Source organism: Trachemys scripta, chromosome 5 (assembly GCF_013100865.1).
Source record: "Trachemys scripta elegans isolate TJP31775 chromosome 5, CAS_Tse_1.0, whole genome shotgun sequence".
Lineage (NCBI taxonomy): Eukaryota > Metazoa > Chordata > Testudines > Emydidae > Trachemys > Trachemys scripta.
The window spans coordinates 140,253,305-140,267,509 of NC_048302.1; the positions used below are offsets into that span (position 1 = coordinate 140,253,305).

At 46.1% G+C, this 14,205-nt stretch overlaps 1 protein-coding gene across 1 annotated transcript in view; it reads left to right on the forward strand.

The window, feature by feature from the left end:
• The window catches only part of SEMA4F (ssemaphorin 4F), a 104,380-nt gene that overhangs the window by 24,963 nt on the left and 65,212 nt on the right, over nucleotides 1–14,205 (forward strand). The window lies entirely within an intron of this gene.

Below are 14,205 nucleotides of genomic sequence, written 5' to 3' on the forward strand. Positions count from 1 at the left end.
TCTAGACCTCAGAAAAGGGGATCAGTGCTTTCTACAGCACATCATCTATGCCTTCCTCTAAGAAATAGTTTTGATATTGCTGAGGGTCTCAAGCAACCTACCTTCCCATGTCCTGTGATAAACGATCCATCCAACTGCCATTTGGAGATCAGCTATTCCACTTCCTGCCTGCCTGGGAACAAATTAACCCAGACAGATTTTGGAGATGATCAACGTGATCAAATCTGCAGATGAGACAAAGTTAGGGAGGGTTGCCAACACCCTGAAAAACAGAACTAAAATTCAAAGGGATCTTGATAAACTGGAATACTGGGCTGGAGGCAAAAAAATGAAATTCAACAAAGACAAATGTGTAAGGTGCTACACTTAGAGAAGCAAAACCAAGTGCACAAATACATAATGGGGGATAACTGGCTTGGCAGCAGCACTGCTGAGAAGGATCTGGGAGTTGTGGTGGATCACAACCTCAATGTGAGTCAACAATGCAATGCTGTTGCAAAAAAAGCAAATGCAATTTTAGGTTCTATTAACAGAGGCATAGAATGCAAGTCACAGGAGGTGATCATACTACTATATTTGGCTCTGGTTAGGCCTCAGCTGGAGTACTGTGTCCAGTTTTGGTTACCAGTGTATAAAAAGGATGTAGATAAACTGGAAAGGATCCAGAGGCAAGTGACAAAGATGATCAAAGGAACAGACTGCCTAGGGAGGTCGTGGAAGCTCCTTCACTGGAGGTTTTCAAAAACAGGCTAGAGAGCCATCTGCCTTGGATGGGTCAGACACAACAAATCCTGCATCTCAGCAGTGGGTTAGACTAGATGACCCTAGCGGTCCCTTCTAGCCCTATGGTTCTATGATATGTTGATCAGTCTAATTAACACAATTAGCAATATCACAACATTACAAACCAACAAAATAGACTGAGCTAATACAAAGCGTCCAGCACTATAATATGGATACTTACCCATTATGGGGCTCCCTCACAAAGGAGGATGTAAGATGACCCAGAAGTGGTCCTTTGGCCTGGCAGGTTCCAGGAAATCTCCCTGGAGTGTACTGGCCAAGTGCCACCTTTTATCATAGATTAGCTAACGCCCATCATACCTACTGCATATTTAGTAGGGGTTCCAGCGCTTTTTCCTTCTTTGTATTTCTTCATCCTACTAATGATGGGGTGCCCTTCTTCCATAGGTCACTAAATCCACTACCCCAAACTTATTACCGTATATGTCAGTTAGTAACTATAGAGACCAGGTCAGTGAAGTAATATTTTTTTATTGGACCAACTTCTGTTGGTGAGACAGACAAGCTTTTAGAGAAGAGCTGTGTGTGGCTTGAAAGCTTCTCTCACTAACAGAAGTTGGTCCAATAAAACATGTTGCCTCAGCCACCTCTTGTCTCTCTAATATCCTAGGACTGACCTGTCTACAGTTAGTTACTATGTGATATCAGCAGATGTTACTAACTTGATGCAGTCCTCTGAGCTGTCTTGGACTTGCCTCCTCTGCACCCACCTACTCACTGAGTTACTAATTGGGAGTCTCCCATGGTGGAGCACCCATAAGGATGTATACTCAAAGGAGAGGTTACTTACCTTACAGTAATTTGAGTTCTTCAAGATGTTTTGTCCCTCTGGGTGCGCCACCTCCCTCCCTCCTTCCCCTTGGAAGCTCAGTTCCTTCTCGACTGTGAAGCAGAGTAGTGGCACCTCCTTATATACCCTCGTTTGGAAGCATGAGGTGCTGCTCTGTGCAGCTGCGGGCCTGCAGACACTGCTTTGCTTTCTCCAGTTGAGAGCGCGCACTCGCTACGGCGGAGTGCCTATAAGGACAAAAACACCTCAAAGAACTCAAGGTACCATAGGGTAAGTAACCTCTTCTTCAGTGCTTAAGGCCAACATTTGGGCATGACTGATGTCCACAAAACCACCGCTCAGCTGCCGCCTGACTCTGTAGGTGCCTGAAGTCACTAGGCGCCGGAGTTTCCACCAGTGAAGTCCCAGAGGCACTTAAATTTCTGTCAATGGGCAAGTCCTTATGCTTCCAAGCTACTAGGTGCCTCCCTCACATGGAAGCCCAGTGGAATTCACAAACAAGGCATTCCCCCATCTAGCTCATCTGTGGGGCCTGATCCTGGTAGCCATTCTCTGAGCACACCTAACTGACACAAAGACTGTGGTGGTGCTGGTCCTCCTCTCTTCTCCCTCTCCCACCCAGCTATGAGATATTCTGGGGTGGGTCTCTTTCTCCTGTTGAAGCTGTCCCAGTTTGTTTGAAATACCATCAGTCGCCCAATAAATATTTAAGTATGTCTACACAGCAAAGAAAAACCTGCGGCTGGCCCATGCCAGCTGACTCGGGCTTGTGGGGCTGTTTCATGGCTGTGTAGACTTCTGGGCTTGGGCTACAGCCTGACCTCTGCGACTCTCCCACTTCTCAGGGTCCTAGAGGAGCCCAGACATCTACACAGCAGTGGAACAGCCCCACAGCCCAAGCCTGCAAGCCTGAGTCAGCTGATACAGGCCAGCTACAGGTGTCTAGTTGCTGTGTAGACATACCCTGAGAGAACGAGAATGACACTCTAGCCCAGTGGTTCGGACCCTCTCCTGGGAGGTGGGAGACGTGGGTTCAAGTCCCTGCTCTGAAGGAGGCAGAATGGATGTTTGAATCTGGTTCTCCCCCATTCCAGGGGAATGCTCCAACTACTGGGCTTTTAAGCATAAGGGGTGGGGGGCTGTTATAACTATAAAGGGAAGGGTAACAGCCCTCCTGTGTACAATACTATAAAATCCCTCCTGGCCAGAGACACCAAAATCCTTTTACCTGTAAAGGGTTAAGAAGCTCAGGTAACCTGGCTGACACCTGTCCCAAAGGACCAATAAGGGGACAAAATACTTTCAAATCTTGGTGGGGGGAAGGCTTTTGTTCATGCTCTTTGTTTTGGGGGTTGTTCGCTCTTGGGACTAAGAGGGACCAGACAGCAATTCATGCTCTCCAAATCTTTCTGAACAAGTCTCTCATATTTCAAACTTGTAAGTAACAGCCAGGCAAGGCGTATTAGTTTTATTTTTGTTTTCTCAACTTGTTTGCTAGAAGGTTTACCTCTGTTTGCTGTAACTTTGAACCTAAGGCTAGAGGGGATTCCTCTGGGCTCTTTGAATCTGATTACCCTGTAAAGTTATTTTCCATCCTGATTTTACAGAGATGATTTTTACCTTTCTTTCTTTAATTAAAAGCCTTCTTTTTAAGAACCTGATTGATTTTCCCTTGTTTTAAGATCCAAGGGGGTTGGATCTGGACTCACCAGGAATTGGTGGGGGGGGGGGAGGGAAGAAGGGGGAATGGTTAATTTCTCCTTGTTTTAAGATCCAAGGGTTTGGATCGGTGTTCACCAGGAAATTGATGGAGAAGTCTCACAAGGCTACCCAGGAAAGGGTTATAGTACTTGGGAGGGAGATATTCTGGGGGGGAGGTAGACAGAGTTTCCCAAGTTTCAGAGTAGCAGCCGTGTTAGTCTGTATCCGCAAAAAGAACAGGAGTACTTGTGGCACCTTAGAGACTAACAAATTTTTAGAGCATAAGCTTTGTGGGCTACAGTGGCAGCAAAGCAGATCTAAGCTAGTAGTTAAGCTTAGAGGTTCTCATGCAGGTCCCCACATCTGTACCCTAGAGTTCAGAGTGGGGAAGGAACCTTGCCAGGGGCACCACCACCTCCTGGCTGAGGTGCCTAGCTCAAGGGGAGGGTTCACTGTTGTGAATCCTGAGTGGAGGGAGGCACCTTACCTACCATTGAGAGACTGGGCTTAGGCATTGTCCTTGGCATTTCACTCCTGGCCAGCTGAGGCATCTCCCCACTGAGCCTGCCGGTTTCTGTTAACCTATCTTTTAGAAGCCTGACTCTCCCCATGCATTGTGTACGGAGCCTTGGTGCGAAGCTGGGGGTTGTGAATTCCAGTGGGTGACAGGGCACCTAAAGGTAGGGGCCTAGGCTCCTCTTGTGAATCTCAAAGAATATAGGCCCTCCCTACAGAATGGGCAATGGTATCTTGGGAAGCCATGTCATGGAGAAGAATTAGGGGTCATAGCAGACAAGCAGTGGAACATGAGCTCCCCTGTGATCCTCTGGCCAAAAGGGCTAATGTGATCCCAGGATGTCTAAACAGGGAGGAGTGAGGAAGAGATTTTACTTCTGTGTAAGGTATTGGTGAGACCGATACTAGAGCACTGCATCCAGTTCTGGTGTTCATGGTTTTTAAAGGATTATGAAGGATGCAGAAAGGATTCACACAGCTTATTTGAGCGCTGGAAAAGATGCCTTGTGGTGAGAGACTTAAAGAGCTCAATCCATTTTGTTTGTCAGAAAGAAAATGGAGAGGTGACTTATTACAGTATATGAGGCCTGTCACACGGCACAAAAGGGCTCTTTAATCTTGTGGGGAGAGGCAGAACAAGAACCAGTGCCTGGAGCTGAAACCAGACACGTTCAAGGGATCACATTTGAGACACTAGTTTTTAGCAGTGAGGTTAATTAACCACAGGAACAAACTCCCAAGGGAAGTGATGGATTCTCCATCTCTTGAAGTCTTCACACCACAACCGGATCCCTTTCTGGAAGGAGCCTTAGTTAAACACAAGTTATTGGTTTTGTACAGGGGTGATTGGGAGAAATTCTATTGCCTGTGTATACTTGAGGTCAAACTAAATGATTGGATGGTCCCTTCTGGCCTTAAACTTTCTGAATCTCTGCTTGCCCATCCCTGGGCACAGTGGAACTCATCCGTAATGCTACTCAGTTAGAACATTGATCCACTCGATACCTGCGGGAGTTGGCACCAGCTCTTCTGCTCCTACTTCCCTCTGTGCCCATCCCTGTGCCTTTGGTACAAGCTGTTTGTATATCTCTGAAATCCTTGCTCCCTGCTTGGCCAGGGTGGAGGAGCTGCGGGAAGCTGCTGCCTGGCCAGCACTTTCCTTCAAAATCATGAACACAGGCTCCTTTGTGGGCAATGCAGAGCCCTGCACAAAGCTACTGTTTGTTGGGGAGCAACAACATTAAAACCACAATTGTTCTCAGTGAGATTCTTTGGACCTTTCCATATCTGCACCCCCACATCCCTGCCTCCTGCTGCAACAAAGGAGTCAATGTCCTGGCCCCCATCACCTCCACCCTCCAAGCTGAGGAGTCACCTGTGGAGGAGCTTAGATCCTCCTGAAGTGTAGGTTGATTCACTGGAAAATGGGAACATCCAAAGCCACGGTAGGGAAAGTAAAAACTGGAAGGGCTAAGGCTGTCCCTCTCCTGCTTCAAGGCAGGATCCACTCCCTAACAGCTATCCTCCATGGGAGAAGCTTTCCCGAGGTGCAGGTTATTTTGCCCTTTCATCGGAAGTGGCTGGGCCTGACCACCCGAGACAGGAGACTGGGTGTGCTAGTCCTCTGCACTGATCCAGCCTGGCTGTGCTTGGTCCTGCAAAAACCAACACAAAATAGTGTGATCTCAGCCAGCTGGTGTCTGCATAGCCCGTGTCACTGGGACTTGCTCTTGTGCTGTTCAGTCAGGCCTGCTCTACATGATACAGTTAGGTCAATGTAAGGCAGCTTATGGTGACCTAATGATGTCAGTGTACACACTACAGCTGTGCTCCCACTACAGCTGTGCTCCCACTGATGTAACTGCTACACTGAGGACATAACTCCACCTCCATGAGAGGCATAGGGCTTATGTTGGTGTCCTTAGGGCGACGCAGTGTCTGTGTAACTTACATTGGCTGTTGGCTGTCTTGTTAATTTCACGGCGCCAAGAAAATCAGGCAGCTAGAGCCCGGCTGCCCCCAGCTCCCTAGTCCCAGCTGGGCTTTTGCCCGGAGGCTCCCCATTCTGGAAGCTGTAGTCTGACATGCGTCTGATGAAGTGGACATTCACCCACGAAAGCTTATGCTCCAATACGTCTCTGTCTATAAGTGCCACAGGACTCTCTGTTGCTTTTTAGGGCTGTAGTGTAGACATGTCCTCAGTGTCCAACCTCTCTGAATGGCAGGGAATCCTCACGGGCTGGTGAAGATGGGGTGTTCCTTGCCATTTCTTACCTCTAAATAATTTTATGAAGAGATTGAGTTGGGGAGGGGAGAGGCAGTGGTAGTATTCTGCCAAGTGCTATGCACTTGACTCCACCCTCAGTGGGGATCAGATGCCCTGCTGAGTCCTACTGGACTCTGCTTGGCACTATCTTGACTGGGGAAAAAGTAAGTGGTGGTATCTTTCCAGGAACACCCATTCATGGCATAAAAATGAGAAACGACTTGGAGAAGACTGTGCAGATGGTTATAAACTGATTCTCTCTCTCTTCCTTCCATAGTGTGATTAGCAGTGGCAGTCACAATATGGGCACTTAGATACCCAGTGACGATTCCTTGAGTGATACCTCACTGAGATGAATGGGGTAGTCCACATAGGGCTAGAGACTTGCTTTAAAAACAAAAACAAAAAAAACAGAGCGCAGAGTTTCTGGAGCACAGTGATGGCAGATTGGGAGCGCTGATGTGATGTACTGCCAAGTGACACTGTCCTCCTCTGGATTCAAGCCCTCACAATGATGGCCTCTTGATTAATAGATTTTAATGCCCCTGGAGATGGGCGGGTGGGGAGGTGGGACACCATTATGATGATCTAGTCTGACCTCGTTACTAACACAGGCTAGAGAATTTCATCAAGTGATTCTTGCATCAAGCCCAGAATTTTTGTTTGACCAATAGCATTTTTTAGGGAGAGACACCTTGAGTTAAACTACAGTGTGACAGGTTGGAACCCCCCTTCTAGGATGCCACCTGATGTACTGGGATTTCATTGAGCCTCTCCTGCTTAAGCAGCCTGGGTTCCCTCTCCCTGCTGTGCTGAACTAGGCTCTCCAGCCTCTTGCAGCGCACACACAGGTAGGGCCACACCCCGCTGCAGAGACAGACGGAAGTCAGCTCTGTGTGAGGGGACTCTCCCAGCACTCACGTGCAGACCCCTTTTGGGAGATAAACCCAAAATAATACTGTCTTGCACTGTATAGAAATATCTGTACAGGGCAAGCTCATAAAATTCACCCTCTTCCTCAATGTGAAGAGAGAGATGCACGACTTCTTGCCCCCCAGTTAGAAATTACAAACTGGGTTTTATTATAAACAAGAAATACCTTTATTAAGTACAAAAGGTGAATTTTAAGAGGTTCAAGGGATAGCAAACAGAACAAAGCAGATTGCCTTAGTAAATAAACAAAAGCTGCAGACTGAGTTTAACATACTAGATAGGTAGGATACAAATTAACAAATTCTCACCCTGAGTGATAAACAGGCTGACAGATTCTTAAGGCCCAAGTTGACTTGGCTTTCCCATGTTTTCTTACACAGGCTAAATATCTTAGCCTGGGACCATCACTTCTCACAGTTCAGTCTTTGTTCCTCAGGTGATTTCAGGTGTGTTGTTGTAGGTAGAGTGAGGCCACTCATGTTGTTATTGTCCCTATTTTATATCTTTCCCCCCTACCCCCCACCTGCTGGAAAGCTTTTTTACTGTGATCTGGGTCAAACAGTTCCCATTGTGTAGCGCTATCTCTGAGAGGTTTCTAGTGCAGACAGTTCCTGGGATAATTCTTATACTCGTGTACATTTCTTCAATAAACCACTAACATTGTTTGGCCTCATCCAATATAGCACATTTGAAATGCAGAGACATGGTCAATATTCCCAGCTTCAGATACAAAAATGATTACATGCGTATAAACTGGATAAACACATTCTGTAAATTATAACTTTTCCAATGATATCTTACAAGACCCATCTTGCATAAAGTATATCTTAGTTATACCATATTCATCTCATAACCATATTTCCGTAAAGAACATGGGGTGTAATGTCACACCTCTCCCTGCGGAAGCAGTATACCTAAAATCCCTTTTTGGCTTTGGTTATACAACCTTCAGGTGACAGAAAATCCAGTGTCCCCAGATAAGTTGTTCCAATGGTTAATTATCCTCACTGTTGAAAATTACACCTTATTTCTAGTCTGAATTTGTCTAGATTCAGCTTCCAGCCGTTGATTGGATATTATTCTGCTTTTATCTACTAGTTTTAAAAAGCAGTTTACCATCAGAAATCTTCTCCCCATGTAGGTGCTTGTAGACAGTGATCAGATCTCCTCTTAGCCCTGTTTATTAAGCTAAACAGATTGAGCTTCTTCAATCTCTCACTATAAGGCAGGTTTTTCAGATTTTGAATCATTCTTGTAGCTCTCCTTTTCAGTTGTCAACTGCCTTTTCAGGAACCAGAACTGTAACCAGTAATAGTCTCACTAATGCTGTATATATGGGTAAGATCACCTCCCAGCTCCTACTCGATATTCCTCTGTTCATACAGCCAAGAATCATATTTGCTCACTGAGGCACCACATGACATGGGGAGCTCATGTTCAGCTGATTTCCATCATAACCCACAAGGTCTTTTCAGAGTCACTGATTCCCAAAATACGGTTCTCCACCTATATGTGTGAGAAGCATTCCTTGGGAGAGTGCCGGTGGATTGCACTTTCCTCTGGCCCCCTTTCCTGCTCATTCTGGGCACTGATTTCATGCAAAAATAATCAGTTTAGGCTTTCAGCTGCATAAAAGTAAAGTTCCCAGATCTGATGGCACTTGGTAAACTCAGGTTACAAAGCAGTTTCCATTATGAGCCTATTTCTATACGCTCCTCGCTTGCCAATCGAATTTCCGTCATCAGCGGGACCAGGCTTACTGCATTAGTGCTCTTTGGGCTTCATTCCCTTGAGGGTTTTGATCTTTTCCAGCACCAGCAATAAACTCTGCTTGTCTCAACCCTCTCTGTTCTGAGGCCAGTCCCTCTCTGGCTGTAGTGAGGGGCCAAGCACTCAGTGAAGATCTCTGAGACCTTGGCATTATACCTTCCCTCAGCCTCTCTAGCCCTTTCTGGTTTTTCATCCTTGAATCAGTTCTTTCTCCCTGATAAGTGTCAGAGGAGGTAGTCTAATCTAGTGGATGGGCATGGGACTGGGAGTCAAGAGACCTGGGCTCTGCCATTTACCTGACAAGTGACCTTGGTTAAGTCACTTCACTTCTCTATGCCTGTTTCACCTTCCATATCTGTCTCCTGTTTAGGCTTTAGGCTCTGAGGCAGTGGTTGTCTCTTTCCAGGAGCGTGTAGAGCACCCAGAACAATGGGACCCTAATCTCAGTTGAGTACATTCGGTAACCTTGTAATACAAATAATACAGAATAAAAACAAGCAAAGGTATGGCAGGATATATAAGGATTGGGGTGCAAAGGATACCCAGAATGTTGTAATGCCATGATAGGAATCAATGGCATACCCTCACCTGGGTTATCAGAATCAGTTCTGTTCACCCTGTATAGAAAAAGCGGGGGGGGGGAAGGGTTGGAGGGGAGTTAAACAAAGAAGTAGAGGGTGTTTGGGAGAATGGGTGGCAAATGATTAGGATGTAGAAAGACTTCCGTGTGAGGAGATAGTAAAAGGATTAGGACTATGTTTAATTAGTAGAGGAGGCTAGTGAGTGAGGATGTGAGAGAGGTTTTGTGAGTTCTTTGGGGCAGGGACTTTACTCTGTACTTTGGGAAAGCACCTAGCATATTTTGGGTGCTACTGTCATGCAGATAAATCACTATCTAGATGAGTGGTAGATAGAGAATCCTGTTTATCCTCTCCCAATACAGACAAGGAAGCAGTCAATGAAATCGAAAGGAAACCAATTTAAAACAGATCATAGGAAATTTTTTACACACAATGCCCAATAAATCTGTGGACTCCCCTTGCCATAGTATATCATGGAGTTGAGAGCTTTTTGGGTTTCAGAGAGGTGGACTGTTTTTCTGATAAACAGACGGTCCACTTACATTTGATAGGATAAACATGCGCAAGGGATAGACCCTCCTGCTTTATGTATAACCAACAGCTTACCTTCTGGCAGGTTAGCCCTTTACTGTCTGCAGGGGGGTGCTCCTATCTTCCTCTGAAGCACCTGGTGCTAGCTCCTGTCAGGTGAGTGACCAGGCTTCATGCATCCCTGTTCTGGTCAGGTAAGCCTTGTGTTCTGAGACAGTTAATCCCCTAGACGCTGTTTGAATCTGACTGTGAGTAGGAGATGGGTTGCTGCCAGACCTCCACTTTCTACATGTCGATCTGGTCTGGGAGAAGGAGTGTTAGAGGTAAGCCCAGCAGCTCTGCTGTGGTGGTAAGAATTTTATTGATGCTCCTGCCTTTAAATTGTGGTTCGGCCACACACATTTTGAGGGCAATAATAGCAAATTTCAGTGCTCAGGCTGGGTGAGGTGCCCACCACCGTAGTGTTTGTGTGCCAGCGATTTCCTTCCAAACAAATGTTGGTGGCACATTTTCAGACGTTCATAATTTGATTTGAAAAATAGCCTCTTGCACCTGGCCAAAGCCTGTTCTCTCACTGTGGGAAATGTCTGAGTTTCTGGGTCTTTGATTTACCACCTCAGTCAAAAGAAATCCCTAATTTTTCTAGTGGGACACTTAGCCTGACCAGGCTGTTGGGCCAAGTCACTGCACAGACCACCAAAGTCATAAGGTGGAGAGTGAGGATGTGGGGCTGCAATGCTGGGTCTCACAATGAGGAGGCGCTCTGCAGTAGCAAATCTATGACATACTCATGTAGCTGTTGGCAGGATTGGGAGCTACATTTTAAGACCAGACCTAGCAAGTGGGTTTAACCAACAGTCGTAGGGAGAAGAGGAAGGTAGGATGGGACAGGATTGCAAGCATCTAGGACATTTGGTGAGCTGGATTCAATCATATTTTTCTCATTGAATTTCTCTGACCCTCTCCCTATTTCTGTTTTATTTCTGATTACTTTTATTAGCACAAAAGGAAAGAAGCAGAGGAATTTACCCTGGGTGTTTGCATTTCCTCCTGTACATATGCTTCCATTTGTCTCTAGTAGGACACTTGTTTTAAATAATGATAAAACCTCTGGTCTTGCTGCACTTCGAACCTGGTACCATTTTCTAAAGTTTTAAAAACATTATTGCTAGCAGATGCTGGCTGTCCCTTGTACCGTGGCAATATTTCTTTTATGATAGTCTCTCTGCCCTGCCCCTCAGGACCCTGGCTTTCCCAGCCAATCCCACCTGCTTTTTGAGCCCTAGGGCTACAGGAGCCTTGAGAGCTGCTGCATGGTCTATTTGGCTTAGAACAGGGCGTGGGGTGACACTGGGCCCTGAGGACGGTACATGTTTGTTAGGCTTTGGGTCTGAGAACCAGTGGTGTGCACTATATTGTACAGAGATCATGGAAGGCCCATCCCATCCTTGTCCCAGGCAGTTCATTGGATAGTGCACTGCATAACCAGGGATCAAAGGATCCTGTTGTAGCAAAACAGGGCAGAATTTCTTCTTTATTTTCTCTCACCCAGGATTTAAATCAGCTTCTGAATCAGATGGATAAAGGATACCTAATGTGACTCCAATTTATAAAAAAGACTCCAGATACAATCCTGGCAATTGTAGGCCAGTAAGCCTAACTTCAGTACCAGGCAAATTGGTTGAAACTATAGTAAAGAACAGAATTGTCAGACACCTAGATGAACACAATTTGTTGGGGAAGAGTCAGCATGGTTTTTGTAAAGAAATGTCATGCCTCACCAATCTACTAGAATTCTTTGAGGGGGTCAACAAGCATGTGGACAAGGGGGATCCAGTGGATATAGTGTATTTAGATTTTCAGAAAGCCTTTGACCTCACCAAAGGCTCTTAAGTAAAGTAAGCAGTCATGGGATAAGAGGGAAGGTCCTCTCATAGATCAGTAAGTGATTAAAAGACAGGAAACAAAGGGTAGAAATAATGGTCAGTTTTCAGAATAGAGAGAGGTGTCCCCCAGGGATCTGTACTGGGACCAGTGCTATTCAACATATTCATAAATGATCTGGGGGAAAGGGTGAATAGTGAGGTGACAAAATTTGCAGATGATACAAAATTACTCAAGATAGTTAAGTCCAAAGCAGACTGCGAAGAGTTAAAAAGGAATCTCACAAAACTGGGTGACTGGGCAACAAAAATGGCAGATGAAATTCATTGTTGATAAATGCAAAGTAATGCACATTGGAAAACATAATCCCAACTATACACATCAAATAATGGGGTCTAAATTAGCTGTTACCACTCAAGAAAGATCTTGGAGTCATTGTGGATAGTTCCCTGAAAACATCCACTCAATGTGTAGTGGCAGTCAAAAAAGTGAACAGAATGCTGGGAATCATTAAGAAAGGAATAGATAATAGGTCAGAAAATATCATATTGCCTCTATATAAATCCACGGTACACCCACATATTGAATACTGTGTGCATATCTGGTCACCCCACCTCAATTAAAGATATATTGGAATTGGGAAAGGTTCAGAAAAGGGCAACAAAAAAGATTAGGGGTATGGAACAGCTTCCATATCAGGAGAGATTAATAAGACTGGGACTTTTCAGCTTGGAAAAGAGATGACTAAGGGGGAGGGATATGATAGAGGTCTGTAAAGTCATGACTGGTGTGGAGAAAATAAATAAGGAAGTGTTATTTACACCTTCTCATAACACAAGAACTAGGGGTCACCCAATGAAATTAATAGGCAGCAGGTTTAAAACAAACAAAAGGCAGTATTTCTTCACACAATGCAGTCAACCTGTGGAACTCTTTGCCAGAGGATGTTGTGATGGCCAAGACTATAACAGGGTTCAAAAAAGAACTAGATAAGGTCATGGAGGATAGGCCCATCAATGGCTATTAGCCAATGTGGCAGTGATGCAAAACCATGCTCTGAAGTGTCCCTAGCCTCTGTTTGCCAGAAGCTAGGAATGGGTGACAAGGGATGGATCACTTGATTCCCTGTTCTGTTCATTCCCTCTGAAGCACCTGTTGGCCACTGTTGGAAGACAGGATACTGGGCTAGAAGGACCATTGATCTGACCCAGTATGGCTGTTCTTATGTTAAGGGCTGTTGTAAAGACTACAGTGATCAATTGTTCTCCATGTCCACTGATGGTAGGACAACAAGGGAGATTTCAGTTTGGTACAGGGGAACCCCATTTATCCAATCTACTTGGGACCAAGGCCAGATCGGATAATCAAAAATTCGGATAATCAGGAGAATGTGCGGGACTTGTGCTGTCAAGCCCAGGCGGAAGGGCTTGGTTCAGTTAATACAGAAAGATGGTTAAACGGGCTTCTACTGTATTAGGAAAAACTTTCTAACTATAAAGATAGTTAAGCTCTGGAACAGGCTTCCAAAGGAGGTGGATTCTCTGTAATTTGATGTCTTTAAACCACGATTTGAGGACTTCAGTAACTCAGGCAGAAGTGAAGGATCTATTACAGGAGTGGGAGGGTGGAGTTCTGTGGCCTGTGATGTGCAGGAGGTCAGACTACATGATCATGATGGTTCCTTCTGACCTTTGAGTCTGAGTTGTGGAATCTCCATCACTGGAGATTTCTAAGAATAGATTGGCCAAACACCTGTCAGGGATGTTCTAGGTTTACCTGGTTCTGCCTCAGTGCAGGGGATAGAACTTCATGACTTCTCAAGGTCCCTTCCAGCTCTGCATTTCGTGGTCTGTCCTTCGTGGTAAAGATTCTCTTAGGTGCTTCTTCTGGCTCTGCTGGCTGAAAAGTCAGGCATACTCATGGATATGACACATTCACACAGTGTCCCCAGCATGTTGTCAGTTACTGCGGGGAATTGAGTAGTTATGTCACCTACTGACATGGCTGTGAGTGCCTACCCTGCGATTACTACTTACGTGAGTAAGAGGGGTCCGCTCCTCCATAGGCGCCAACTTCTTCTGGCGCCAGTGGGTGCATGACACCCCTGGCCCTGCTCCCATTTCAACCCCTTCCCCACCCCCTCCTGCCCCCATTTCAATCCCTTCCCCAAAGTCCCTGCCCCACCTCCTCCCCCTCCCGCTCCCATTCCAACCCTGTCTCCACCCCCTCCCTGCCCCTATTCGACTCCTTCCCCAAATCCCTGTCCCAGCCCCGCCTCTTCCCCGCCTCCTCCCCTGAGCGCACCACGTTCCCCCTCCTCCCTCGCAGCGCTTACTACAGCCCTTTGACAGTGGCAAGCGCTGGGAGGGAGGGAGGAGCGGAGACGTGACGTGCTGGGAGGTGAGGTGAGGGGGGGCGGGCTGGGGAGC